This window comes from Myzus persicae, unplaced genomic scaffold, assembly GCF_001856785.1.
Source record: "Myzus persicae strain clone G006 unplaced genomic scaffold, MPER_G0061.0, whole genome shotgun sequence".
Classification (NCBI taxonomy): domain Eukaryota; kingdom Metazoa; phylum Arthropoda; class Insecta; order Hemiptera; family Aphididae; genus Myzus; species Myzus persicae.
In genome coordinates, this window is record NW_019104067.1 from 604,395 (window position 1) to 618,019 (window position 13,625).

Here is a 13,625-nt window from a genome sequence, read left to right on the forward strand (position 1 = left end):
TCCATATCAAATGCCCGAATTTCACGCCATCGATCGTCTGGCCTGCACCAGCCAGCTCCGGCGACCAAAAATAACCTGCGATATTGTTGGGAGACAATTATATTTTATTATTATTATTATTATTTTTACCATCATCTCGACGACGAATCTCGTTCCGTTCGTTCGCTATATTCGATCGTATCACATGCATTATACATATTATAATAAGTGTTATGTCACACGTTTAATTTTGTAGTGCGTGCTTGTTCGTCAGTCGTCACGTAAATGATCGCACACCGGCAAAACATACCCGCCGGACCTATCATACCCAAACTGCGACAGAAGTACGCTGTAGTACAACCGTTAGTTGTTGTTATTTAGAGTGTATGCTGTCAAATTATTGTGCGATTTAACTTTGTCCGTCGCGATATATCGTACGCGATACATACGCTCTTAGATATAATAATATTTAAGACAGATTATACAAAATACGCTGTATAGTTTGGCAAATACCGCGAGATTAATGACAGTAATATGCACCTCAGAAGTTATGTCCGTTTAATAACTAAATAATCTATTGAAATATTTGTAATATATACTATGATATATTAATATTATAAGTAGACATATTACCTATATAACCCATGTGTAAACGAAGCTCTCATCAATCGCATTCCTCATTTATTACACATATATAATATAATTATTATATAAGTTGTGTACTGTGTATTTGTTTGTGCGTATAAACAGGTATATCCACTGATAAAGTTTAGAACATAACTTCGATTTCAATTACAGTAAACTGACGCTTATCCGTTTTTCCCGGCGTGGAACTGTCCGCATGGGGTACATCTGCTGATAATTGGATTTCACATTTAGTCATCATCACGCTGTCGGGAATTGAAAAATATTAATTTTGCAATATCACAATAATATTACACTGTTATGTTGCTGCTGCCGTCGGTGTAATAATAGTAATAATAATAATAATAATAATATAATACAATATACCTGCGCAATGCGTGCAAAATATGGTGTATAGATTATATTTTAATCATACGAATCTCACAATATTTTTTCAAGATTCGATGGTTTTTAGCATTTCACAACATCTTATTATTAGTAGTAGTATTATTTGTTATTTTGGCGAATACGTCAATGTGTACTATAATAAACTTTTATATTTTTCTAATTTATATATACGTACACACACGCACACACATGTGCAGTTATTAGTTTCCCTTTACAAACCGACGTTAATGCAAGGCTTGAAAGGTCTGGCGGCAAACGTTAGTTATTGTTGTTTTTGTCGGGGACGAGACGCCTGCAGGGGTAGAAAAATAAGAATCTACAGATCGTGACTTGTGTGCTGAAACCATTTTTCTATGGAACGTAAAACGAAAAATTCCAGTTGCCACGCCGGGGAGGCTGTGCGCACAAATCTCGTTTCGAATCCTCGCATTGTGCTCGGACCTTTAACAAATGGACCGGCGATGGGTCGGATGGAAAACCAGCTCGAAAATACGACATGCAATTTAATGTGAACTGTCAATAATAGCTGACTTTTGGGCTTATAACGATGCACGAAAAGCTACGTACATGCGCGAGTATTTTTTTTAAAAATACTGATAGGTATATAATTCTACTTAACCCACCTTACAATTTGACACACGATATTTCACACTGAAAATGTTAACAACGCGCGTTTTTATGTTGATATTGTATAAGTATTTTCATATAATATATAACCGTTAACGAACTATCATCATTAATAACAGTTAAAATGCATGGTATACGTTTATGCATCGCATAGGCATGTGGGCATAATAATATGTAGATTGTAGGTATACAACCGCCAAAACATTAAAATGCCAATAATAATGTTTTCAAAGAAATGTCTAGGTTACCCTTTAAGTTTTAAAAGGATTTGACAGGCTTATAAAAAAGTAAAATGGTTTAGTTTTATCAAACTTTTCTCTTCGTGAATAGAAATTGAATCCGGAAACATATAATTTATAATAAATTCAACAACCAGTGTAGACCCAACATTCATCCCTGATACTCATAATAAATATTTTAAGAGGAAGTAAAACATAATAGTCTCTGCATTACAAGTGCAATTTTCTTCTGAATACATTATTTTTAACTTTTTTTTATTTTATTCAGTATAGGTAGTACGGTAAGGTGAGAAATAAGTTTCAGTTTATAGCTTAGGTACATAAAAATCTTCCTTTAACAAAAACAGTTTGATTATATTATAATAAAACAATACATAATCGGAGTATTAATTTTAATATTTTTTACAATTTTTTACAATATTTAGATATTTTTATTATTTATACTTGCCTTTAAACTCTGAGTTGTGCATGTATATATGTATTATATATATATACGGGGCTTGCGATATACCTATATATATTGGTTTTATCGAACGAGTTCTTAAATATATAAATAATAACTTGAGCGTAAATCGATAGGTGAAATAAATTATTATAATAGGAAAACAATACCATTCCCCCATCGATAAACCGAATCGAAAAATAAATTATATTTATGTCTCTGCATTACCTATAAGCCCATGGGAATCGTATGGTAAATTTACTATGTGCAAATTATTTTCTGTTCGTTTGTTTTAATTTGTAGGACGATAAATTATTTTTTCCACTATTACTTGTGACGATTTATTTTCCAGCGTAATTTATGCACATTATAAAATGCTATGTTGTGTAGTATATAATTACATTATAATATTAGTATATATTCACAAATCAATGCTTGTATTGCGTACAACTGTAACGCATTGTGGAATACCTTTTGGAAAGTCGATAGAAATATCCACATAAGTATCCAATAATCGACCATAGTAAAATATATGAAAAATTCTATGGACTTATAATGAACTGTAAAATATAAAATTACTTTGAACACCAAATTTATATAATCCACAATAATAAGTTTTATATTATATAATATATTATTTTATATGTACTGCACTATAAAATTCCTACTACTGCAAACAGCTCCTCAGAAGTTTAATCATTTTTTTCATTTATTTATTCACAAGTACCTCTCTGATCTTAGGTATATATACTACAGATTTTTATTTCTCTGAGTTATATAATATGAAATCAAGACTTTGTAAGCAAAAAAAAAACTATTGAAATTAATATTTAACAAATCGATACTGTATATTATAAAAATATTACACCTATAAGTACTTAATCTCGGAATGAAAATATTATTTTTCTGTCTTATAGTGTTTACTTTTAAAGAGTTGTTATATCTCTAAATAGTTATTGACTAGTCGTGGTCGGATAGATTGAAACTCTTGCGGCATTGTGGCGCAGAATTGTTATTCCCGAGGTTTTACAATTATAATAAATAATAATTCATCTGCGCCGGATAGCCGTTTTTAAGATTTTCACAAGTTTAGTCGTTTTGTTCGTGACTTGAATAATTCTACGATAATTATGTTAGAATTGTTCTACGTGCGCTCGCACTCAGTACACGTTTAATCGGACCTACAACGCAACGGACACACAACGTCACACAGTAACTTAATAATACTTATAATATATCACAGACTCTATTAAAGTGCGCAGGAATACAATGAGTTGTAAGAAAAACGACGTTTTTGACAACAATACAAAATATAATTATCACCGAATCAACCGGATTTGAATATAATAATAATAATAATAATAATAATATAATGGTGGTTTTTCTCCCCCACCGTCCATCACTGTTCAGAAATCTAATTAAAACGACGCGAGCTGCCACCCGGTCGCATTGTTTTGAGCTTGATCCGACGTATATATAATAAATTATTAATATCACCCGCCCGTTTTTGTGACGGCGGGGGTGACCGACGAGGCGGGAATAAGAAGAGTTAAACCTTTTAAAAGTTTTGAAAGAGTTTTTAGACGACAGAATCTTGATGGGCCAACATAATACACGAGCCCTTTAGACATCATCACGCACCGCCACCGTACACGGTTCTCTGCAAGGGCGAGTTTTCATTGAACTCTGTCCAATTGTCGCAAATTCGCCCGGTTATCAGTATCGGTACACATTTTATTTCGGTGCCAAGATTTTCGAAAATGCACTAAGCATATCATGTGAATATAGTGATGACTGCAGTTCGCTCTAATACTATAATATAACTGCAGATGCAGTCCTGCAGTAAATACATATAGATACGTATACATAAATTATTATATGTATAGGTTTTTAAATAGAAGAAATAATATGTGTTACGTGGGCGACGGCGACTCAACATACGAAGATTACGAAGGTTATAGTAAATCGATGTGATTTATGTACCATAAGCTGATATTAATACGTATAATTATATAATTTATATTATTTATTATACATTTAGACGTAATTATTTCGTCCGGAAGAACTAGTGACGATAGTAAAAACTCCAAAACCAATTATTATGCATCCAATAGTAAATTATTATGTAGATATAGGTGATATATAATAATATATTTTATTCCATAAATTAGTAATCCAGAGCACATGGTTTGTAGTTAAAATCAAATAAAGTTAGTATATCATTTAATTTAGTATAGTTGAAATATTATGCATTCAAGTACTCTGTTTACAGCTTCTACATTACTATATAATGTTGTATTACTGAACGCAGGAAGAGATATTGTATTGTTTGAGTATACTATAGCAACCTTATGTAATATTTCGAATTTATTAAATTTAAAATATATGAAATAATAATATTGTGAGTAAAACTTATAAATAATAAATAATTTTGTTATTTTATAATTTAACTGCAACAAAACAATTAGCCAGAGTATAAAGGTCCAAAATAATATTTGGCAACTAATTTTCTGACGAACGGACGCAGTGCATACCCACATACAATAAAGTATATTCTGCATAATATGGAAATCCGAAGAAAAACTACTATTTCCCGGAACATACTTTGTGCAAAAATATTAAACGATTTGAATAAATATAATTTATCATTAACAATAAAATTAACCATTAGATTATAAATTAAGATTAACTAGACGGACAAAATGTCTGTATTTCTATAATGTATTCTGCACTACTAGTTATTTTTATTGCCGTCATTATTATTATTTATTATGTGTGCAGTACACGGTCGATGGTCATCGTTGTTTTGATACGGATGAGGCGCGCGCGAGGTATTTCGGTATTTGCGTGCATGCGAAATTTAAATGGAGTGAAAAGCTACGCCTTTCATTATTATCTTTTTACCAGGTACGAAAATAAAAAATACACCAACATGGTGGACAAAGGTTGTGTGCTTCCATATAATATAATAAGATCGTTACAGGTCAATGATTAGGTACCTTTATCAATGATGAGTGGTATTAATGAAACAACATTGTAAACCTGCAACGCGGATGGAAGACATTTTTCAATCATTTCTCCCAATCGAAAAATCGAATTAAAGTAAACCACATCTCTGTAATTGTCCATGTTCGATGAATCTGAAGATTTTGTGCACATACGCCACGAGAGTAAAAATATATTATTTTCGGGGGGTACACTGAATAATAATAATAATAATATTAGAATGATAGATTTCTTCAAGTGATGACGATATTTAAGGCGTAATAAATAGGCATTCAATATGACATGTTCGTTTCGCCAAAGTATAATAATATGTAATATTGCAATATTTTGTAAGACACTATCAACTATCCCGTCAATTATAAAGAGAGTTACTTGCAATTAAAGAATAGTATTGGAAAAATAAAACATTTAAGAAAAAAGTTTTCATCCCGGGTGCTAATACAATATTATAATACAAAGAGCAACCCGCGCGGGAGAGATCGCAGGTCATTTGCGTTCCGTTCCATCATAAATATTATTGAGTTTACTGTCACTGTACCATATTCCTATACCGCACTATCTTATTACATCAAGTCAATTGGCGAGAACATGCCCTAACTGTGGTTATAACATTATGAGCATAGGTTCGGATGTTGCGGAGCTGCTGGTTGTTAAGTCATTCCTGGTTACCGTAACGGTTGTTAAAAAGTATAAAATGTCGTTCCGAATAAAAATGGACTTTAAAGCTTTACGATTGTTACTATATTATTATTATTTATTACTTTCGTTTTATTTTGCCGTCATATATGGATAATATGGTCAATTATACATTATACTCTGCCAACAATATAGTTCGGACGCCTCTCCCCCTTGGAACGTGTCTAATGTCAAATTAATCAAAAATCCAAATTTTAATTTTTTTTCAATTGTTATTTTTTTTATTTATGCGAGGATAGCAAAGTTATAGTGTCAATTTCTACAGCTAACTTCGATAACCTCGTGATCTAATATACATTATAACGAATTCGTTGGATCAGAGAAGAATCGACGACGACGGATTAAGAACAAAAAATAAACGAAACAGCAGCGTCCCTCAAGTAGTTTTTGTTGTATTCCTAGCGCCGGTGGTGCATGATTATAATAATAACAAATAACAATAATAATACCAGCTAATAATAATAACAATCAATGAAAATATTATTATAATAATTACTGTTTATTAATATCGTTGCATGACGAACGTTGAGTACTCCAAACTGGTGGACGATGCTGAAAACGTAGTTGGTATTACCTACAAACACATCTGCAGTAGTGTGTACCACGATAATAACTGTCGGGGCATAGAAGAGCACAACATTGCTCGCAGGTAATTACCGTGTCGTAAAAGTAGTTTTCTAGAAACTTTCCAAGGGGGTATGATTTGTCGTGTAATTCTCGGGGATTTGTAATTATTAAACTTTAGCGGGCGGCAGGTAGGCAAGCAAACGGGCAACGAGCATTAGCTATAGGCAAATAAGTCTAAATAAATGTAATAGAAAGCGAGTAGGCGTAGGTAGATATAATATTATACTGTACATTATACAACACGACACACGGGTGGGCATGGGTGAGTCCGCTTGACGTAACCGCTATGGCGAGAGTAGGAAAAAGCGAAACGGGGAAAAATAAATATAATACATAAGTACTCTCTTATTCATTTTGGTCGCGGCGCCGGGTTTTGCATGTATGTGTGTGAACCTCCAAGCCTCACCCGTCGACCCGCACGCCACTCTCGCGGGGTTCCTATCTCTCGCTCTCGAGTGCCCTTGGACCCTCGACGCCGAAATGATTTATGTGCGTGATGTATTCGGCCGAAAGCGGATGGCGAGCGGGATGGGTTTTCCACACCCCTTCTACCCCCCAGCCGTCATTATTTTCGCGCAAAAGGTGATAGAGGCTTTGGCGGTGGGGTGGTAGAGGTGCTGGAGGCGGTGGCGATGCCGGTGCATTATGTATGTATAGCGGAGTGTGCCCACCATTATATTATACGTAGTTGTGTGTACAGAATTCTAGGGGCACAGTGGATTATTATTATTATTTCTCTTCCCCTCGTGTATATTATTATTAAAATATATTTCTTTTCAATTCTCGTGCCGGAAGAATTTTCGCTTTCCATTCATCCGGATTGATAGAGTGTATAAGCATCATCCGAGAATTGAATGCGGTTTTGACCTTACGAACGGTGAGAATAAAAAAAAAAATTAAAAAAATGGCAACCCTAATTAATTAAATCCCCTTTCCCCGGTACCAGACACGGATTATATTATAATAATTCTACACGGCAATCCTACGCACGTTCGTATAATGTGCGCAAGTTCATAATTTATAAGTATTACACTGTACACGTGGTAGGTAAAGTTGTAGCCTTGTAGTTATACCTGAAATCTATACCGTTGGGTGACCACATACCACATAAAATCTGAGCTGTTATAGCGCTATACTCCCACCACTGAAATAATAAACCGATAAAAAACGCATGCAACCGAAAATTAAACCGATAAGTCAATAACATCACGCTATATCCTTTTGAGCAAAAATGTTCACTTACGCCGCAAAATCTAACCATTAAATCCGTGATTGTATACCATAAAATATAATATAACATATAAATATTACAAATCACTAAAATATTTTCAGCGCGCACTTATTTAATTAATCCTATTCAAATATGTTTTTAATGTTTCTTCATTACTGAATTGTATGATCGCGGCGGTACAAAATAATATTTAATTTTCCTATGTGACTATGCAGTGTGTATAATAACAAGGTGGCACACATAATATTATATAGGTGTGTAACAATTCGAGCCATCCGCCAACTGCTATAACCGTACGAATGTCTTATATTATTGGATCGGAAACAATAAACTGCGAACGAGCGATGATAAATCGAAGTATACCCACCTATATAAGTATATATTTGTATATTATATAAATAAATACTCGACCGTATACCGGGCATCGGACGGGGACCGCTGGCGTTTAAATATAAATCTTGCAATGGGCCTAGCACGATCGATCGACCGTTGTACACTATATAATAATGATAAATGATTATTCTAGAGACCCGTTGAAATCCAAGTAGCCTAGTTTATTATTGTACCGTAGGCGGAAAACTCGTGGCGAAATGACAAATTCGATCGATGCGTCTGGGCCGACGATCCCGGTGGTGGTGGTGGGTATAATACAATTATGCAATCGTTTCATTAATAGTACGACTGTAATAAATTTTTGAAAATATGACATATTTAAGTAATTTTAACTGTAAAAAAGTACCACGTAACTGTAATGCATTTACAAGGGTCTTTGCAAGTTCATCCAGATTTCTACTGAATGGTCCAAAAAGTGTGAATGGGCCGATTAAAATCATCTAATGTTCTAACGCATGCATTTTACGCTTTAACCTCTGTACAATTTTATATTGCACATTTTCGCATATTCGGACACATATATTGTGTGTAATTTTTATCGAAAAAACATCTAGGCGAATATGGCGGGGGGATGAAGACAATACAGTACATTTTGTATTCAACCATTCGTATATATTTACATAGTAACATTTGTTATAGGTAGTCGATTTTTCAAAAAAATACAACATCTGTGCAAAAGACTTCAAAATAGGTTGATTCATATCATATTTACAAAAAAAAGTGCTGCGTGTTTTACATTTTAGAGGACATATTATATTATTTAGTCGTTTTGAGACCCTAAGCGCATCACGTATAATATTATAGACCTATTGTGGTTTTTAGTGCTCCAAACTTCTGGTCCCTAATAACGACGACATGCACTGCGCCCTGCAGCGAACGATTATTGATTAAAGTTGGCGAACGACATTTGTTTAGGGAACAACATTATATAATAGTCGGTCAAAGTCCGGCCAGTTTTTCTATATTTAGATTAAATTGCATCTCGAATCGTCAAGACAGTGCTTCTGGGAGCACAATATATTAATTAGAAAGTACCTAAATATATATAGTACAACACTGCTGGTAATTGTAATTCTACTATGTCTAAATTTTATTATGGCATCGCTGATCGGTATAATAATAGGTATTATACTAATATAATACACCATTAAATTATGAACGACATTATTTGGTTTGATAGTAACTTGGCAGTGAGACGACTAGTAGCTAGTATATGCTATTATCTTAGCCTATATAAATAATAACATAAATCTAATATTCTCTCGATGACAGCAACTATTCGTGATATTATGATATTCTTATAAAGACTAAAGCGCAGGCGCGAAGACACCGATATGGACTTTATTCCTCTTCGACATCGCGCATACACGCCCTGTGGTGGGATTGATAATAATATTTATAGGTACACTTTAAAAATATATAATATTATAGATTGATGGATAGTGTCCGGCTCTCCACTGCATCAATCTATCACTCGCTAGTTTCCGGACTCGAGTTGGCCGACCAGGTGTGTGCTCAGGGCGGGCTACGGACGACGCCCTTCTGTGTTTATGTCGTAAGGTCACCACGGCTGTACACTATAGTCTTAGAAGCCCCGTGCTTACGCCACTCGTTTAAAAAGCTTTTTCTGAACTTAAGAGTACTCCTGCAGCGTTTGACGGTACCATTATAATAATTTGTGCATAGGTATACAGTACCTATACACTGTTGTACTCATAGGTATAATATACAAGCAGCAGCGATGGCCGTTACACGGCTGTGTGTGGGTATATAGTACCTATATGATAAAATATCTGCGAGTATGTATTTGTCGTATCCAAAGATGAAAAGCGACGGAGAACAAGAACGAGAGCGAGAGGAAAGAAAAAAGATCATCGAGAGAAAAAGTGTTTGGCGCAAAATAAGTGCGCCATTATTTTTATCGCCCGGGTGTTTTGGTAGGGGAAAAAAAACAACAACAACAAGATTTAGTGAAAATTGTACGCCCGTAATTTATCTTGAAGACGGGTCGAGTAGAATCGGATCGATAAGAATATGAAAAACGATTCTTTACAGGAAGTCTGCAGTGTATGTTAGTGTGCGTGAGTATCTATACGGGCGGACGAGAGAAAAATATGTACTTTATATATATATATATATCCTGCCTTCCTCTCATCACCCGACACAGCACACTGTCCGGCAGAATACACGATGCTTCGTTCCACAACTCACAGAGAAGTTGGAAAGAAAATGATAGATGTATAGATAGATAGATAGGTAGATGTTCGGAAAGATGGGATTGAACTGGTAAATAAAATTACCGAACAGCGTCTATCCCAGGGGTCGGACGTGAAATCCGTCCGGTGGACGAATTTTATTTGGCCACGGACAAGACATTTATTTTTATGTATTATGGTGAACTCTAAATGAGGTTTTCATTTGATTTTTCGATTTTTTGATTTCTCCTTTATTTTTTGGGGTTAAATATTATTATGTTAATGCACTTCAATAATAATATATATCGATGACTTCCGTTATTAACATGTATTGTGTACATTTAGTATATCGTTTATAGCTAGAATAAATTGAATGCAAATGGAAAAACGTTTGTACTCACATTTCAAAATACTTATTGTGTGTGCACAAATACGGTTTTTGCAGTTCTTTTTGCACCAAGAATATAATGTTGATGGTACAGTATTATTTTAATACCATGCAAGAAATATGAGTAATAATACATATAGATACATGTTCGTTGATTACATTTTTTACTCATATTCACGATTTTTCTGCCTCGACTTAGACTAAGTTGTATTTAAAAAGTATTTTTTCTTGGCCATAATGATGTAAGGTACATATGGAAATTATAAAATGTCGACTAATAGAGACGACTTCACATGCTCCGTGAACAGTGAACCGTGATTTCCGGAAAAAAAGTTTAGCGTTGTGATTGGCTAGATATCATGGTTACCCAACGGTCAACCACAATGTTTTTAAGTAAATACCATGTTATAATGCAGATTCTAACCTGAAAGTAATATCCGTGGTTACTGGTTATGAAAATAATAATCAAATAAAAATTTGAACTGATAGGTGATTGCGTCATTGTGATAACAAGAAACCAGCTTACCACTTAACGTAATGTTCATAACTTTACCAGAAAAATCTACAAATATAGGTAATATAATTTTGAGAAATCATGATTCTCGGTTCACGGAGCCGGGCTAAGAATAATAAAACGTAACGTGAATTAATATTGTCGTACTATACCTAAATCTATACTCTATAATCATGCGATGATAGAAATAAAATGCGACTGTTGATAACGGTAAAATGTGCTCATAAATGATATGATATCATCATAATATAATATCATGTGTACCTACTATAAATAGTCGGATATAGACATTATTATAATAATGTTTGACGCTTCAGTTTTCCGCGGCGGCAGGAAATTAACATTCTCTCGTGCGAGAACTCGCCGCGGGGACATACACGTATTATTATTATTGCTTCCCGATAAATGGTACGCAAGACGTGTATCGATATATATTCGTAATTATTGTATAAATATCAAGATTTAAGAACTCATATTATTATATCTTAAACCGTGATGGATATTAACAATTAAGACTATTATTACGGCGCACACCGGATTTCACTAGTAATAATTAGGTTACGCTAAAGGTAATGTAACAGCATGCAATAATTATTGTGTATTAACTATTAACTAGCCTTGCAGTGCAGTTTTAAACGTTGCAAATCGAGTATTCGCGTAATATAACTGCAGTGGAATCGCACGGTTATAGCAGAATACCCAATTAATATCAACGTCGATGTTTAAATAATTATAACATACACGTGCCGCGCTCGTCGAGCAATAAAAATAAAAATGACGACCGAGTTTTATTATTATTTTCCGGCGGATAATTATTTAACTGTGCGTCGACGACGCAAGATATTTCGATTACAAGCATCGTAAATGTTATTACTTATTATTTAATATATATATATAAATATATAGCCGTGTCGAGATGCTATTTCTATGTTTGATTTGATCGCAGGCTGAATCGCATATGAGGGGGAGGGCAAATGTTGGAGGTAAAAATAAATACGAGATCGGAAAAACTCGGTCTATGTATCGTACAATTTAATACTCTCAATACTAGTAGTAGGTAGGTAATATTATTTTATATGACTATGCATATATAATTCGAGTATTATATATCAGCGATCAATCGCATACGACTCGGTTGAAATGATTTAAATTATTGCAGGTCGTGCATATTATATAATAATATTATAAATTTATATTATAGAATTTTTTTATCTCCTGATTGATTCTGCGATAAATATTCTTATATAATATATGTGCGTGTGTGATAATATTAATAATAATAAAACGTCGTGCATTCGACTCTCGCGAGTTATAATAATTTTATGTCTGCTACGATAACGTGCAAACTTTTACAATTTCCAACATTTCCGCTCTTGCAGATACATATGACTTATGTCATATATATGCGGAAAAACTTATATACTTTATACGTTGCGTCGTGGTCCGAAAACGTTTTTTCATTATATAGTGACGGACGCTTTAAGGCACGGTGATTCGTCGTTGATATTTATGTTATTTTTTGCAGCTAAACTATAATATATAGGTGGACTCAGAAAAATATATATTAAAATAAAAACGAAACGTATTCGCGTAATTGAAGGACCTCCCACTTTATAGTGTCAAAAAGGATAATGTTTGAAAAATTGAAAAGTTTGACAAAAAACTTGCACCCGCTTATCGGAGAAGTGCAAGCTTATACCTAAACTATTGATTTAGAATTTATATTTTTCGCTTCAAACACAACACATATCATAATAATTAAATTTTAAATAATTAACTATAGTATTTTGTTAATTACCTGCCAGGGTAATTAGGGAAAATTTAAAATAACAACTTATAAATTAATTTTGAAGAAATTTAGACGCCATGGATGAACAAATAAGGAGCTTAGAAAATATTTTAAAACCATTATCATAATGATATGAATTCGTATAAATACTTATAGAGTCATGATATATGTGTATAATATTGTACTTAGTAATTCCGCTTAAACTGTTTACGGTGAGGTCTAAAACTTTCGGCTGTTTATAAATTAAATTCGACAGGGTTTTGTGTTTTAACTATACAATAGGGAACAAACACATAACAATATAATATGTAAAATGAGTATATTTTCTAAAAGTGTGTGTATGGCATGAAATTAAAATAACTTATACAATATAATAAATACATAAGCGTTTTATAATCGGAAAAATGAATATACGCAGTGATATACGGCACTGTGTTGAATCGTGTTATTTATACTTAAAAAAATAT

At 33.5% G+C, this 13,625-nt stretch overlaps 1 protein-coding gene across 3 annotated transcripts in view; it reads left to right on the forward strand.

The window, feature by feature from the left end:
• Positions 1-13,625, forward strand: part of LOC111038287 (RNA-binding protein Musashi homolog Rbp6) — a 381,310-nt gene that overhangs the window by 144,528 nt on the left and 223,157 nt on the right. The gene's annotated exons all lie outside the window — the stretch shown is intronic.